The sequence below is a fragment of the Tympanuchus pallidicinctus genome, unplaced genomic scaffold (genome assembly GCF_026119805.1).
Source record: "Tympanuchus pallidicinctus isolate F22 unplaced genomic scaffold, pur_lepc_1.0 scaffold15, whole genome shotgun sequence".
NCBI lineage: Eukaryota > Metazoa > Chordata > Aves > Galliformes > Phasianidae > Tympanuchus > Tympanuchus pallidicinctus.
This window is the reverse complement of record NW_026294669.1, coordinates 9,695,604-9,713,789: the sequence shown is the minus strand read 5'-3', so window position 1 is coordinate 9,713,789 and position 18,186 is coordinate 9,695,604.

Below are 18,186 nucleotides of genomic sequence, written 5' to 3'. Positions count from 1 at the left end.
ATCGTGCTGTCATTTGTATTAAGGTGGTGACAGTGAAAGCATGAAAACAGTAACAGCTTTGGCTTCAGCTGTTCTGAGAGAGGTGCTGGGAGTCCTTTCACAGTGGTGCAAGGAGAATATGCTTTTCAATATTGTGCTCAACTGAGGCTCTTCAGAAAGCTGGTGAAACAATTAGCACAGCTGTTTGGTTTAAGGCTCTTTGCTGCTCTGGTGGACCTCTTGTCTAAACTGCAATACTTGGGCATGTTTCTTTCAGAGCATTTAGTCACAAATAAAAAAAATATGAGCGACTCCTGGTAAAAGTGATCCTGTTTTTAAAGGACTCAGCTTGGTAGCAGAGAGCAGCTCATGATCTCAAGGTGATCGGGCAGAAATTAGAGAGAATCAGTGATTATTTTTTTTTTACCAGTTTTTTATTATGCTAATTTTTGTTGCAGTCTTACTCTGTAGTTAGTATTGGAATTTGGGCTCTTCACATGGGATCCTACAGTGGAGTGTGTAATTTCCTGATTTTTCTTGGACGTTTATGCTGAATGTGATAAGCAAAATTGCTTTCCATGAAAGCTTTCTTATGCTATTTTTATCTACTTTAATAATAACTTCTGCAGGTATTTCTGCATTCTTTACTGTGTGACATTTATCTGTGATTTTTTTCTCCTGTTTCGTCTCAACAAATGTCAAGGTTTCTATTAACTGTTGTATGTTTGGTCCAAGCCAAGAACATGACACAACAAACTGTGCTTCTCCCCCTAATTTCTGCAATGAAAAGAGGAAACCCAAAAAAAGATGCATAGACACAATGGTTTCACTGCAGATGAGAGAGTACCAAGATAATTTTTTAAAAAATAATCTGTTCACCAAACCAAAATTACTGTTGAGAACCAGCATGCTTTCAATGAGCTGAACAACAGCATTAATAATTGCAGTTTTAGTGCCATTAATGCGAATGGCAGCAGACCTCCAGTTAACCCCTCTTCCTCCCACCCAGTGTTTTGTCTACTAATGGGGGAAATAGGTAAGGCATGATGTATTAGTGGAGAGTTACTGAAATCAGCCTCAGTCCCCAGATACTTAAAAGTTGGATGGAATAAACTATCTGGCATGCAGTCTGCAGGAAGGCCTCAGAGGTAGCATGAAAAAAAGTCAGTGTTAATGTTAAATTTTCAAAGGGTGTCCTTCAGCATTTCCACTTTCTTCTAATGGTGTGACTCAATTTTGAACGTAGCCCTGTGCAATGGAATGTCAGCAGTATGTGCTTCAGGGGAAACCTAGAGATACCTTAAAGGGAACTGATTTAGTTGGAGAATGCTGGTGGAGAATCGTGCATCTTGCAGGGGAGATGGAAATGATAGCCTTACTGCTTTTACTGTTAAAAATCCTCATGCTATTCCAATGGTAAGCATGGGCAGTAAAGCAGGAGGACTTCTATGTGCAGGTAGTGATATATCCCACCAGAGATTACTCTAGTAATTTTTAATCAGTGAGCATTTCAGCAGAGAACTTTGCCTTGTGAAGTTATTTTCTCCTTTTGACCCCTTTACATGCTCAGCTCTGCTAACCATTTGTTTGACTCAAATGTGTCTACTGTATGGATGCATGCATGTACAAGATCTTTGAAATAAACAGCATTAGGAAAAAAGGATGTGGAAGTTTGTCATGTGTTATGGTGGGTTATTGTGTGCTGTAGGAAGCTCTTCTAAAATGCAGAGATGTGCATGTGCCAGCTGAGCACAGAGAGCCAAGGCTCCTGGCTGCCTTCTGCCCTAGCTGGAGAGTGTTAGTGAGGGTTTCCCTGGAAGATTTCAGGAGGGGGTTGGTAGAAGTTACTTTATGTAGTGAGTTCCTTGTGTAGTGAGCGTAGAGGTTTCAGAGAGTGCTGGTTAACTCCACCTTGGCACTCAGTGTTTCTTCACTTACAATCAAATCATCTGGCTCTTCTGGCAGACGCGTGAAAGTGCTCTATAGGTCCCTTGCTTACAGGCAAGTCTATGCTCATCCCTTTGGTGCTGTCACCTTGTGATCAGGGCTTAAGTCTGCAACTGTATTCACTGGCTCTGCATACTTTATGTGACAGCTAGTATATAGGATGTGTTGTCAGCTCCCTGCTTTAGAATACAACAATCTTTGTAGTTATGCCCTTCTTTTTACCTCTTCAGCCAGCAATCTGGAGCTGAGAACCATGTAAGCAGGCATGTCGGGTTTCTTCCATTGTCCTTCTGAAGTTTAGGTTTCCCTAGTTCCCCACATTTTGCTCAGTACAGTTCTTTCTTGCCCATTTTCCACGTGGGAGTTCTGCAGCTAAGGCAGGACTTTCTTGCTCTACCCTGCGGGAGAAGGAAAGATGTTCTCAAGGAAATGTTCTGCAGTTGTTCTGTTTGCAAGGTGTTAATATTTACCCTTCTGTTAATTATAAAGTTTGCTTAAATCTCATCTACGTTGGACAATGATTTGAGGAGTTCTACATTTGCCCTCAAGGAATGTTGTTCAGTAGCTGCTCAGGCTTTGGAGAATGGGACTTCATAGAAAACGGGGAGATACTGGCCTGGAGGTAAACTGCAAGGGCCTGAAGGTATGGAGATTTATGCGCTTGAAGCCACGTCTGTGTTTTTTCCCCAATTACACCTGCTGAACTAGTAGAAGATGGATACTCTTTGTCTTTACAGATCTTCCATGTGATGTTTGGTGGTGGTGGGGTTGTTGGTGTGGCTTTTTTGTTAGCTTGTTTTGTGATAGGAGTGTGAGTCAAGTTGTAGGATCTTTGCCTTTTATCCTATTTGGTTCTGCTCATTATCTTTGTGTTACAGCCTGTTGCTAGTTCACCTTCAACCTGCTGTTGGTGAAATGTCCAGTGGGTTGGAAAAATACACTGAGAGAGTGGCTTTAGTAAGAGTTCAATTTTCTCTATCTGCTCTGTTCCCCGTGACCAAATGTAGAGCAAGGGCTGGAACAACTGCAAGGTTTTCCTAAAGGTCTGAGGCACGAGGAGCATTAAGGTAATGGAAAAGCACTTCAGCATTACCTTTCATTTTTTTTCCCCTTCGTTTAAATACAGGATAACTGAAACTGAAAGAAGATGCATGAAAAGAAGGATTTTTTCTTTCCTTCTTATGTTTTAATGTTTTCCTTTTACTTGAATTAAATGGCTGTTGTTAATTCAGTTGGTGGTTAAACATCTGAAATTTCATGGCTAATTTAACACAATAATCCTTGCTAAAAAAAAAAAAAGTGCACCTGAGTCCTAACTATCTCTGATAGTTCAGAAGTAACAGTTTTTGAAGTATTTCCGAACTTTGCCAAGTCCTTCATGCACAAAAAACCCCAACTTATTGTCTGTGGATGCTTTTCACTTCAGTGTGGTCTGAAACACAACTCTCTTTATTTTGCTTTTTACCTTCTTCAATGACGTAACTCCATCTGAAATGAAAAACCCATGTAGAGGGAAAAATATAATTGTCTATGCTCATTAATCCCCTGATTCTAATTGTACCCAGGGCAGCATAATTATAGCTTGAACTCCAGGCTGGCTGCACAGGTCTCATTGAATTTTAAAATATGTTTCTGACAAATGGTTTAAATTAGATTCAAGTGATGATGCTGTTGTTTAGTGGATCTAATCTTCACAGGCTATTTATCTGGGATGGTTTGTTTTTAAAAAATAAAAATAAAAAATGCAACTTCAAAATAAGTCTTTATCCCTGCAAAAAGTTGCTTGGAGAGCAGTCAGTGGTGTACTTTAAATATGCAGCAGTGGTGTTTCATATCGTGTTCTGAAAAGCTTGGAAGGGATATTTAACTTGTGTGCTCTTTTAGTAGCTCTGAAGTCTTAGGCTAATGATTCACATTCATATATTTTAAACTAATGCAGATTTATGGGACTTCAAACACAATGAGCCATATGCTTGCTTGAGCAGCAGAGCATGGCGTGAATAAGACGATTGAAACACACTTGCCAAAGTGCCTGATGTGTGCTTTCTTGCACAAAAGAGAAAAGATCTGTGTGTTAAAATCTGTCACAATTTCAGGTCCTTAAAGGCTGCAGAGCACAGCTATCTAATCCTTAGCTCACTGAAACTGGTGAGGATTTTTCTCTTGATGTTAAAACAAGAAGTAGAGCCTTACGCAAAACGAAGAGTGAAGAGCATGTTAAAACAAATCAGGCACAGAACTTGATCCTGTGTAATTAAAATTAGCAGAAAATGAAAGTTATCTCATTCCTTCCTGTAAAGAAATATTTTGGAGAAAGGATAAAAGGGCAATTAACTCTCAAGTTATGCACTAAAAAAACAAAAAACAGGAAATATGGAGACGTGGGAGCATCCTGCACTCTGTGCTCCTATGTGAGCTGCTGCCCACCAGGTGCTGCTGAGTCTGTGAGGCTCATGAGGGACCAAAAAAGAGGAAGTCAGCTTCAAATTGCTTCCCAGCAGGAACTTTGCAGTAAAAGCTGAGCAGCTGCATTCTCCTTCTCCATCACTGTAACACTGCAGAAAAGGTGGAGAAGAGACTTTTTTTCTTTAAATTACAAATCTCTACTTGCAGAGGAACAAAGCCTCTGAGGAGAGTGCTTTGGCAATTTGGTGCTGAAGCAACTCCTCTCTCATCTGCTGCTCAAGAGCAATCTATTTTTAGGCGGTTTGGATAAAATTATGCTCAGCCTCTGTCTTTTCCAGAGGATCAGAGTTTTTTGAAGACTATGTGTAAGCACAGCAGCAAGGAGCATTTGTTTGCACCTGGGCTGAGAAATAAGGTGTTCTGGTACAGGGGGCTATGTGTTATTCAGCAAGCTGCTTTCCCATGCACATAGAGTTCAGCTCTGTGAATCCCCTCATGAATCACCTTCTTGTTTGCTTTCTACTCTCCCTGATTAATTCTCTGGGTTCCTTGGTGCTCATGTTTGCAGTGGGAGGCTGTTCAGAATGCAGAATGCCTCTCACTGAATACCCATTCCTTCTCTTATTTTCTACTTCTTTCATACCCTATGCCACCAGAAAAAGTGATCAGCAGCAGAAAGTTTTGCTCATGTGTTGTTTTTTTTTTCAGATGGATGCAGCTCTCCATCTAATGCTCATCTCTGAGTACAGCTAGAATTAACACTTAAAAAAAACTTGATTTAAAAGAGAAAAAGCATCTTATTTAATTGGACCTCTTTTCTACTTCCTTGCTAGGGAACACTGTCATTTGGTTACATCATTCTGAAAAAATGACTTTTTTTTTTATTAGTTGAATTATTTGTAATGACTTGGAGTGCATCATTTGCAATAAGAAATAATGAACATTTCAGTAGAGGGAGCAATAGCACCATGTCTGCTCTGTTTCTCTCAGTGGTGTTTCAGCTTTATGTTGCAGATATATAGAAAAGCAATTGTCTGCATGGAATAATGTGATCTCTTCTGTTGTAGTTTTCCTAGTGATGCATGTCAATTATTAAAATAATACTTTTGTAAGAAGCAGTAAGTTTTGCTTAGGGATCTGTCTTAAAATACAGCTGGACAAGCTGAGCAGTAATACAGTTTACACCCGAAAGAGATTTCATCTTTCAAGTGATACCTTAAGTATTATGCTGTTATTAAGAACTTTGCAATATAATTAGCCTATTTGGTGCTTTCTTTTAAAAGCTTGGAGGGGTTAGAACCCTTTGTGTGTGCTACCTGTGGCTAACAAACCCTCCTAGTGTTGCTATGGAAATTGTGGAGTTGCAGTGTGCAAGCGCTGAATCCTCTGCACACAAATGGGACTGAGAGGTGACAGCAGCTCAGCATCCCTTTGTTCAGCCACGTGAGCCTTAAGCAGGAGGCAGAACAAGTAGGAAATGGTTTGGGAGATGGCATCTTAATTCAGGAAGTATCTGAAGATTTCTGCTCAGTATGCTGTGCCATACAGTGATGCATATCAGCTTTCCTTGAGTGGATTTAACTGCAGGTCAAAAAAATATTGGGCGACTGTTTTCATCAATTCTTTGGGTGATCAGTTGAAATGCTTCTGTTCTCCAGAAGTCTGTCTAAATGCTGGTCCGAGTTACAATTTCTTCACCATTTTTACTTCAGGGAATTACAGGAAGGGTATTTCTCAGTGGGCTGGGATTTCTAAATAGACCATGGGTCCTGCAACACACTGTGGTGGCTTATGTAGGGTAGAGATGTGACATCCTGGGAGGCTGAGAGACTAGACCTTAAATGGCAGGGGAATGGTTAGAAAATGGCCTGAGAATTACAAAGGAATTAATTTGAATTCCTCCACCATAAAATTGAAAAGAAAAATAAATAGGCAAACTTGTAGTTTTCTTATGGGGAGCCTTTGAATTTTGGATGAGTGGTTTATTCCTGAAAATGTAATACTGAGATTGAAACTTCCCAGTGAGTTCTGCTGTTGGAGCTGCAAACTCTTTCAAACCAGGCTTTGTGTGCAGGTGTGGTCTAGAAGGTACATGGCAGGGTAAGGTTCTGATCCTATTGCAGGCTCTAGCACTGTAAACAAGAGGCATTTTAGACAAATGTAGGAATAGACCTTTTCTCTGGTGGTCACTGACAATGAAGAAATTTTGATCTCCAGAGTGCTGCCTTTATGAAATCACTCTCCTTACAAGAAATTCAGCTCATAATTTCTTTGGAAGATGATTAGAGGAAACAAAACAGGCTCACACAGCTCAGTGAATGATAGAACTGTCAACACATTGTCATGTATTGTACCTGACTCATTTTAAAAGCCAAATCAGACCTGTGTAAATGGCTCCCATTCCTGGTGTTATTTAAATAGAATATCATTGATTTTGTTTGATTTAACTTGGCAATCATGCCATCATACTGGTGTCACTTCGATTTTCTTGGTAAGGGTTGCTCATCAGCAATTCACAGCAGTGTCCCCTCAGTTCACTTTGACAATCCAGCATTACCCCCATACCTGAGCCCTAACTTGTCTCATTCTGCTATTACAACATCCTGGTGGTACAACCATGGAAACATTGTTTTGTCTCCATAACATTGTTATAATTACATCATAAAGTCTTGAAGTAATTAGTGTTACAGTAATACACCGAAAGAAGACATGATAGATGCATGTAGTCCATACTGTAGCATTTGATGAGATTGTACTGAAGTTTGTTTGTATATCTCTGAAGAGTGGTAGTTTCTAATAAATGCTTACATGCTAATTAGTAATTTCAGCTAATTTCAACCCAGTTCCTACCTTGCCATAAGCAATTGTCTGTTTCTGTGTAAACTCAAAATGAATTGAAAACTGAAGCTATTTTTAACCCAGAAGGTGACTAGAAAGTTTGCAATCTATGAACCAGTTAATTCTCCTCTTCTCCGTACCAATCTATGAGCATCTTTATAAACTGGAATGAGGGATCTTTGCTGTTCCTTTGAGGCAGAGAAGTATCCCTATAACCATTTTACAGAAGTACAAAAGAGAGACACAAATCTGTGAATAGCCTGCGGTCATTTTACAAATCCAGAGCAGAGTTGTTACAAGAACCAGAGACTGCAGTGTATATGTAAGAACTTGTGTTCATGAATACATGCAGTCACTCTTGTATATCAAAATCATCCAAAGGGTTTAAATGTGAAGAAAAGGTAGTATTTGAAATCATACAAATGGCAGAATATCTTTAGGGCAAGAAGCTCCAACTTTTTGTGTTCATTCTCAGTACACTGACCCTAACCAGTGCTACCCTGCAGTCAGTGTATCTGGAAGGCACAGAGGAGCACAGGACTGGAAGAGACTTTCAGGATCATCGGACCTGTCATGACTGCTGACAGCTGTGGCACAGGGTTGTTTGGTCAAACCCCAACTGCTCTTTTAGTTTAGATATTCTTTCTTAAGATAGTAAAGAAGATGGTGGGAAAGTGGGACTTCTAAAACATAGGTAGAAAACTGCCAATCATAGGGAAACAGAAGGTTTTGCTCTAAAGAATCAGAATCTGCTAATGAGTCAAATCCTGTTCTTCTCTGCCTGAAATCTGGAAGAAAGTAAAGGGCAATTTTGTTGTAGCTGAGGGTACTTCCAAAATGAGTGAAGAATCGACTGTACTGGAGCTTCATCTGTCTTTCTATTAATTTCTATGCAACTTCTAGTGGTGCTCTGAAGGCATGTGCTTGTGTGTGTTGGGATGGTGGCCAGAGGGCTATGTTGAGCAGCCTCAGCTGGAGGTTTCTGAAATGATTTTGTCCATAAATTCCTTGGAGGCTGCAGACAACCCTTCCCCCCTGGGAGGGAGACTATGGAGTTCTGTTAGTTGAAAGCTCACAGCAGATCTGAGTCAGTAGCTCTTCTGCCTGATGTTAGTGTCTAAAAATGTCCACCCACACTGCTACAGACAGAGTTGCAGCATAGCAAGTAGGCAACTCCAGGCCTTGACAAGGTGCAGCAGATACAATCATTTCATTAGGGAATTCTTAAAAGTGGTTTTCAGGGGCTTTGGCACTTCTACAAAATTGTAATGGCACTGGAATGCCTAATTTCACTGGGCTTTTGGCATAGTTCCAGCATAGTGATGGCTCCCTTCCCTCCTCTCTTCCTTCTCACTTGTTTCCCCACCCAGCCTGACAGGAGATGGCAGGAGCTCCCAGCAGGGAGGATGAGCTGTGAGCACACAGTGTCAGCCTCATGCTTCTCTTCCCCGGTCCAATGGGGACTGAAGCACAGGCAGTGCTGATGCAGTGGGGAATTCAGCTCCCACGCACCGGAAGGTTTGGAAGCATCAAGCTCTATTTTAAGTGTGTGCTGTTTTGTTAGCATACCATAAACCACAGAAAGTGTTATGAGCCTGAGGGGGGGGAAAAAAAAAAAAGCTTTGTGCCCCTGGCAAGGTTGAAAAGCCAGCTAGCTTTCCTTTCCTTCAGGGAGCTATGTTGGAGTATACTCCTTTTTTCTAATACTTTTGGAGTTTTGTTTCTTGCACCATTAAATGCATCACAGCAAAAGCCAATTCAACAGTAAGAATAAGCACTTTGTAGTGCATATACCTTTCAATACACATCACAATGACCTAGAAGATGAATTGAACAATGAGGTGGTGAAACTAAGCAAGAAGCCGTAGAAGACTGGGAAAATATCTGGAAGGATTTAATAAAGCTGGATGATAAACACGTCAAAATCATGAAAATGTATTGGGGAAAAAATTTCTTGCTCATGTGCAATGATGAATTCTGAATTAGCTGCAACTTCTCAAATGAAAAGACTTGCTGTTATCATGAGTAGTGCAAGGTCTAATATATGATGCAGAAGAAAGCAGTGAGAACCTGGAGCACATGAATAATGGCTAGAGGACTGAATTTCTGTACAGTGCATCTTCCCGAAACTACTAAAATGCAACAACTGTTGCATTTAATTTATATAAGAGAAACTGCTCCTGACTGAACTTACTATGATTAGTACCAGTTTCACAATCTAAATGGGTAATGAGTTGTGCTGGTCACAGTAGAAAACCTCTTTAGTAACTTAGAGAAAAGAATAGCCACTAGGAAAATTGTAGAGATTTTGTCTTCATTGCCAAAATCAGTTATAATTTGGTTCTTTTGCATTAGGAAAAAAGTGTGAAACCATCCTTTGCTTTGAGTGGAGAATAATCAACACCAAAGTTTCTGTTTATATACGTGTATGTAAAGAGAGCAGGAGGCTGGCCTTGGTAAGAGATTAAAATGAAAGGATTAAAATGCCATTGTATGGAAATAAATATGAATTCATGGGTTTCAAATGCATGAATGATAATAACAACTGCAGTGTTTACCTCTGTTGCCTTGGAAAACCGTGCATGTTTACAGTATCAACATTTGAATCTTAAATTCATTTACGATGTTATGCCATTCCATTTTATAACAGTTGATGATATTTATCTTTGAGATGAAAGCTTTGCCCTGCAGAGGCTCACCATCAGATATTTAGTACTTGCAGAACATTAGACTTGGAGCAGGTTTGGCTGCTTTTTTGGGTGTTGCTCCTGTGATCAAATGGGGACAAGTGTGGCTGTGTCCCAGAGGCAGTACCTGCAGTGCTGGCTGGGAGCAGTAACCAGGAGCTGGAAGGGGGGAGCGTGTGCCTCTTGAGCACCAAAATACTTCACTAGAACTTTGACTCTTCATAAATATGAATGTGGAATTCACCTCTGTGCAAAGGAGTAGCCAAGACTCCTCACAGGAGCAAAATTCACCCTGAAGCAGTGTGTCATTAAGCTGAAGAACTAAAAATATATCACAGAACCATAATGAATTTAGGCTTTCCCTGTAGGTAAGAATATACCACTGCCCTGTTGCAGATAGGTTAATTATTATTTAGTGGCGTAATTGTTATCTGAAAGGTCATATTTCATTGCACAAAGAAACCTTGGAAATGAAACTAAGTTTCCTTACTCCCAGTATTTGTTTCTACGTTAGTATGTATTCGTTGTTCTGCTTTTGGCACTGGAGTGTTTTTTCTTTGGAGTACAAGAGTGAATATTGCTGGGCGCATGCTGCATGGACACAGGCTTAAGAGTATTTCCAGTAGCAACAACTGGACAGGCACTCTGTATTTGTTTCACTTTCAGGATGCTTGGCTTGTCTTTAACAGCCATCTATTTGTTTAAAAAAGAAAACAAAACAGAACAACAAAAAACACTTCTCTTAAAAGCAAAAAACATTTTCAGATAGAGGGTCTAAATGTCACGTTTTGAAAGTAGCACATTCTGAATTCTTTCTCCCTAATTTTGGCAGAAGTGCTTCAGTCACTCTTGCCAAAACTGTGTGTTACAGCAAATTTATTAGATGTTAAAAACTGATATTAGCCCAATTTTACCTTGCACTGAAACAACAGAGGTTCCCCAGCTTTCTCTTTCTGGTTATTCATTTGGAATCCTGAGCTCCCTACTACTGCCCACATAGTCTACTCAAGCAACGAAGTCCCAGTGAAATGAGTTATGTCTTGTCTAATCACTGAGAGAATAATGCATATGAAGGCCTTTGTAAATGTCTGTATGTGTTATACAGTAGATCTGCTGGTCTTAGAATCATAGAATCATAGAATCACAAGGTTGGAAACGACCTATAAGATCATCCAGTCCAACCGTCTCCTCAGCACCATTGCCACCACGAGTACTAAACCAGTATTAACTTGTCTTTTGGCAAGTTAAAAACATGTTCTTCCAGGATGTTCCAAATGAGAACTGGGCCAAAGATGCTGGATCTCGGTATCCAGGTGGCCCATGGCCTCTGGCTTGGGCTCTTTGCAACTCTTGATCATGAGCTGTCTAGAAATGTCTGAAATAAAGTTTGTTAAAATAGTCTAGTGCAGATTTGGTCTTTTCCAGATGTTCACCAGAGCACAAGGAAGAGCTGATATTACATAGCTAAATAGAGGAAAATGGTTGGTACTTTTGTACAGTGGTTGAAGCTGCTAGATTCGTGGTATCAGCCATAGTGAGCTTCCTTCTTAGCACATATCAGTGCTTCTAAACAGATCCAGATGACCACTGTAGGTTTACCCTTTGAAGGAATGGAGTACTCCAGCTCCAGCAGCTGCGAGGCATTATGTTTTCAAAGATGCTCAGAATCTTGTGTGGTCCTTAAGAATTTATAGCTCAGCTTTTCTGGAGGTAATTTTGATACCAGCTTCTATCGGTCTGACAGGCTGGGCTGCAGAAATACCTACTCTGAGGAGAACTCTTCTGCTGCAGAAAGCAGCATCTTTTGTCATGTAACTGAGCTCCCTCTTGGAGGAAGTCCCACCGTGGTTAGGAACAGCGCTGTTTTGAAAATAATAACTTCAGATACTGCCTTGCACATTCTTTGAAGTAGTATCATCTGGGACTTCCTATGAGGATCCTTGTTTTATCCTTTTAAATCTAAAAACTCCAGACCTGTACTTCTGTCTGACTCTTAGTCCCATTGATACTGGAACTGAAAATACAAAGTGGCAATTTAGATGGAAACTCCAAGTTATACAAAGGATTTGGGGCCTCTTTATAGTAATGCGGGCCCTCCTTGGATCTTTTGACAATGAAGCACTTTTCTAAGGCGAAAAACACTCATATCTGCAGTTGGCGGAACTGGAACAAAGCTCATCTGGAATTGCCAGTATAGCATAAGCATTCATCATTTCTGTCTGTCTGCTGAGGCCTCTCTGTGAATCATGAAAATCCATCCTTGACTTTTAATGTACGGTGAGTGCAGGGTATCCCAGACAAGATGTGGTGGCAGCAGAGACCTATGTTTGGGTTCCAGAGCTAAGCCAGGCTCTGAGCTGTGTGAGGAGCAGTGAAGTGTAGGACATGTGATTGTTTGAATGGGGTGGGAGGCTGGGAAGCATGAGGATGTGTCTGATTGGATAAATCTTCCATTTCACTTGCTAATTAGTCTTTGGTTGCCGTTGCATGCACTTCTTTTGTGCTCCCAATATCCACACACCTTCCCTCCTTTGCACTTGCCTGGTAGCAAGCAGTACCAGAGGAAGCTGGAGCTGCTCCACATCCTTGTGACCTTCTGTTTATAGGCAGCAGGGAAAGGAGACCTGCTAATAGGCAAAAAAAAAGCAAAAGCCAAAAGGACAGCTAATGAAGGAAAACACCTGGAAATTCTCCAGTCATAGCTTTAAGCCACGCTGCAAAGAGATTTGGGAAAGTGGCAGAATAAGAGTTCTGCTTAGCAAGACTCTTAGGGCTCTCAGCCAAAAAGTAGTTATTAGAAACCAGGGAGACACTGAGCAACTGACCCCGGCTCCTGGTGTCAGGAAGTGTTATTACTGCCCATGAGATTCAATGAAAAAAAAAAACAACCAAACAAGCAGGCGCTTGGAGTAGTGGGTGTAAAAAGTGGAATAAGTGCAGTGCATCAGTGGGCCTCAGTAGTTTACTAATTGCAGCTTTCAGTAACATTGTTTTAAAAAAAAAAAAGTTACAACTGAGGGATATCTTGTGACGGTTACTCACACGGCCTTCTGTAGATAAGACTTATCTAAATATAGAACATAAAACGATACTGTGATGTTCATCTTTAAAAAATGACACAAAACAAGCTCTCATTTTTAGTAGCCTTACTTATTTGTGCACTTCAGGGTGCAGCCTGGTGTTGGGAATGTCACCAACTAATTGTTCAGTGCTACAGACACTGTGTGGTGCTGAGCAGGATGCTGCCTCCTGATGGAGGGTCTGTATGGATTGCTGGCAAGATGTATGAGGGCTTGATAGAGCAGTTTGTAGTAAGCTAGGCCACGGGATTTTGGTGGGATGTCAGTGATGACACCACCGGATTCAATGGAAAGGTATGCACTTGATGTTGTAAGGATACTTTTAGTGTTTTAGCCGATGAAGTGTAGGTTTATTAGAGCTCCTTATGAGAATCTAAACCTTAAATACCATAACAAAATTATAGATCCAGTCTCAGATTCAATCATTTATATTTTAACTTTTAATAGAAACTAAACTGAGCTCACATTGTTTAAGTTTTTGCATGCACAACAACAGGGAGAAACTTTTCTTTCTCACACTAATTTGTACTGGTGAAATGGAAAGCAGGTTAGTATTTATGTCCAGCCATGTGTGAAATTAGTATCCTACAAATGCTCTGAAATGAATGCTTGTGGTAATAAAGAAGTAGTCACTGTTTAATTTTAATGCATGCTTCACCTTAAAATTGGTTTTCTGAATAGCTGCTATGTGCATTTAAAATTCTCCCTAAAACACTGCAATATTTAATACTTCCTTTTTCTGGTCTAGCTCTGTAACTCTTTCTGCAATGGGCAGAGCTTGCCTAGGAGGTTGCAAGGAGTTTAGAAGCTCCTGGTAAATCAGTACTTATCGGTATCATTAAGAATCTGACCAAACTGCAAAGTTGAGATTAAAAGTTTGCAGGAAATTTAGTTAGAACAAAATGTACCAGCTTAATAGTGCTGAAGACTGAAGTTCTTTGTGTACATAAAAACAGAGCATAGACCTGGTCAATGCAAGCTTCTCTTGTCCTTCTGTAGCAAATGGTTGAAGAGTACCACCTTTGTAATTAGATGGGTTTTTTTTTGCAGTAGTTAATAAAAACAAGCAATTCATTTACCAACTGTAACAAAACAGCTATTGGGGAAGAAAGGCTTTTCAGTCGCTGCCAACTCTTTCCAGATTCCTATCTGGAAACTCAGAGAAAGACCTGCACACTTCTCAGACACATCAGTTGTTCTGTTGCTCCGCATTCAGCTTAAGCTTTTATGGCCAGCGAGGCAAAAGCACTTTTGTGCTTTATGGAAGAAGCATATTTGTTTGTCTGCTAATACCGGCAAACCTTTGCGCTGCCACAGTGCTAAAGCTATTATTTAGTTCTAAAATTGTCTTACTAATTGCCATCACTGTTCTAGATGGGGTGGTGTTTCTGGAGAGGAGTGATTAATGTTCTGCTTTCTGCGCAAGCTCAGGGAAACTGGTGGTGTCTGGAAGTGGGAGATTAGGTGGCAACTCCATAGATGTTCCCACTTCTGTTCTGGAGGATAACAGTAGCAGGGATGATGCTGGAACAAGCACTTTGGTGTGGGATTAGAGCTTGCTCTATTGTTGCTCATACAGCTGTTCCACATCAGAGCAAAGGGTCAAGCTAACTGTCAGGTGTAAATGTGTCTGTGGGTGCTGCGAAGCCAACCCTGGTTTGCACGGAAATAATCTTTGGCATATACATGGGTGCTTGAGTCTAACAATATGAAGCATGCCTCCTGATCCTCAATGCTGCCCTACAGGCTTCTCTGCATACTGTGCTTCTGGGTGCTTGTGAGTTTTCCCTCGCAACATTCCTGGTAGGCTAGAATATGAATGGGAACTCCCCCTCCCAACCCCAGATTCAGCCCAATTTAGGAGCATAGTAATTTCAACTCTAATACTGAAACAGAGGGCTGAACAGGTCTTTGGGTGTGAGAAATTTTTCTCACATACCCCTCTATGTAGCTGCAAATAACTTATTAATGAGGCAGCCTTAGGTGCTTTTAAGACTTACATTTTCCTACTCTGCTGTTCAGGTTTCTCTTTGATCCTACCCATTAACACTTCGTATTTATACAGTGCTGGGACACTGAAAGGGAGGGACTTTCTGCACATCTAACAGTCTCTGCAGCATCTTGCAGACTGCAGCTTATCTGCTGGCAGGATGGTTTTTCTCCTGTCTCTTTCTGAACAGGAACTCAGGAATGAGAACACGTGTACTGTGTGAAACACTGTTTGACCAATCCTTTGTGTGGGACACCCACACTGCATGTGCTTTCTCTTGCTGCTGTTCCCAGCAGTGCAGCTGTCCTACAGCCTTCGAACATATTTCTTCTCCCTTGGATCCAATGTCTTGGAAAAACAAATTTGATTGATTTCTTGCTCAAATACTTTCCCCTCCTATCCTGTAATTAACTTGCTTGTGGGGTCTAGCTAAACCTGCTTTATCTGAGGTGCCATCTATAGTTGCCCTGTTGCAAAACTTGACTGTAGTAGAGGATTTAAACCAAATGCCTTTGTGATAGTTTCTGCTATTTGAGCAGCTTTAAGGGTCATCACAAATAAGGATATTCTTACCTAGTAAACTTGTTGTTCAGTGTGGATTGAGACATTTCTCAAGCAGAGCTATGCAAAAGATTAAAGCAGTGTCTATTAATGGAAGTCGTAAGTTTTGGCTTATGTAACTCTACAGGGTAGTGTGTTTTTTTGTTTCATATTGCAAGGAAACTGGAGGTGCCTTCAGCATTGTATCTAAACAGTGAAGTATACACTGCAGAAAGAATTTCATTCTATATTTAACAGCTTCTTTGAATAATAAAAATCATGAACATGCTGCTGAGACTTGAAGTCATGGTGGCTGCTGGTTGTTGATATTTTACAGTGACAGCCTCGCTCTGCTCACAATGTTAATGAAAATAGTAGCTCACTTGATGTCTGGGTTTGCACCAAAACTTGCAGGTATGTGTGTTCCCCGTGCTGCATTGCCATGTGCTACAAAAGGTGTGCGCAAAGTGTGGATGCAGCACTGTTGTTTCAATAATACTCTGAAAATAGTGAATATGTAGTGCAAGGCTATCCTTGCCAGTGGAGCTGCAAGCATAGAAGTACAAACATGCTGTGCCTAGTGCAAAAGATAGCAATACAAAATGCATGGCTTGGTCCTGATGTACTTTAGTGAAACTGGATGCAAAAAACCCAAACACTGCAACCCATTTATTCTTTAAAAAGTAGAAATTCCCATTTGTTTCAAAGCATGTGAGAGAACTGGGATCATTCTTGTTCTAATTATTCTCTATGAAAAAAAAAACACCAAAAAACAACAAACTGTTTGCAGAAACAAAATTGTATGATTAAATGTAAGTGCTGTAACTGGTTTAATCATTAACAAGGAATCTGTGTAGTTATCAGGATGGCAGGTCAATTAAACAAACTCCTCTCCATCCCTCAACGTTTTCTAATGTGTTTGGTTGTGGGTTATGCAGACAAGAATGTTTTTTGCAGCTTCTACAATTTCTTCAGTTGACATTACAGGTCATGCCTGCATGGTTCATAATGAATGGGGAATATACATTTTTCTGTCATTTATATCATTAATTTTCTTTGCTGGATGATGCCAAACCTTCCCTGCTGTGGGTAACTCCTGTCTAGCTGCTAAGGATGCTCCTGGAGGAGGAACGCTTTGTCTCTAAACCCCGTCACATTATATACCAAACAGTTCCTCCCAGCTATCAAGATCGTAGCTCGTGCTTATGCATCTGTCAGCATTAAGAGTTTGGGGACAAGGCCACATGTTGTGAATATTTGGTGATGGGGTCTTGAGATGGGACTTAAAATGATGCTGTTTGTTTAGACCTTGAGGGAAGGCTTTTCTGCAGTGTGGTGTGGGAGAAAGAAAGGGTGAGTGCTCACTGTTGAAGCCTGATGCTTGAAAAATGGACTGTGTTGATGTTTTCTGCAGCTAGGTGTGAAATGACCCTTTTTATCTGTAAGCATAAAAAGGTAAAAAGCTGTGCTTAAAAGCAGCTGGAGTTTGGCTTGGGAAATGGGCAGTAGGTCAGGGGAGGAATAAAGCAACTAGAGGGAAATTATATGCTAGAACACTACAGAGTGCTTATTCCTGTTTCTGCATCCCCCAGGCCTGCAGTACAGTCTGCTTTTCAGTTCTGTTTCAATTCCAGTTAGTAAGGCCAGAGAAGATGCAACTGGGAGGCCTGTGCTCAGCCTGCCTGGTCAATGCCATTTCAATACTTGTTTCTCTAGGGAAAGTTTTGGCCCTTTTATCAAGTACAATGCATCAGTGGGCACACATCCAAACCCAGCCTTCTGCTACCCTCTATTGGGAAGAGATGAGATGAAGGAAACCCATAGTCTGAAATTCTCTGGGATATTCCGCCAGCCTCAGCTTCTAACCTGCAGACAGGGGGAGATCTGATCCAAGCAGTGTCACTCACAGCCAGTTGATTCTGAGATTTCTCCTGTTACGAGTATTTTTTTGTCTGGAGAGACTCCAGCCTGACGCGTAGCTTTTGTGCTGCATTCCAACCAGTCCCTCTGGGGTGACCCAGAGATGTTTTGTCCTTGTGCACAGCTTGCTTCTTCTCATGCACCTACAGAGTTTCTTTAAACATCACTGACAAAGGAGCAGCTACTGGACAAAATCCCTATGGGGAGAGGAAGGTTCTGGGGATGTTGGGACCTGCTGCTGGCAAAGGGGGACTCTTTGTGTTCAGATAGAAGACAGTGTTTTGCAGCAAAGATGGGTTATTTAAGTGGAACACATCCCAGGGGGTGCCAGCTCCACCAGCTGCTCCCTCTTACTAGTGGCAGAGTTAACAGATGACCTGTGGGGTGTGCAAGTAAACCTCTGCTATACAGTGGTGCTTTGAATTGGTGGAACGGCAGCACTGCTCGCTAAGCAGGCTGCAGGTTTTGATGCTGTTGCATGATTGCTGGGGAATGAGAAGCTGGTGAAACTTCAAATAGGTGGATGGGAGAAGAAAGGAAAGTGCCCAAATGGCAAATACCTGTCTTTCTGTCTATCTGTGCTTGAAATCTTGATAGCTGGGCTTAGGGAATAATATTTAACACAGCTGCTAACGGAGTGCAAACAGGCATTCCTCATAGTGCTCCTTCTGAGACAACAATTGTTGTCCCAAATCACAAATACTGGAGCTACAGCAGAGAAATAGAATCATTTAAATAGCTGAATCAATGTCTGAGCTGGGAGCAGGATCCTGCTTCTTCAAACTCCTTTTTTGCTCTC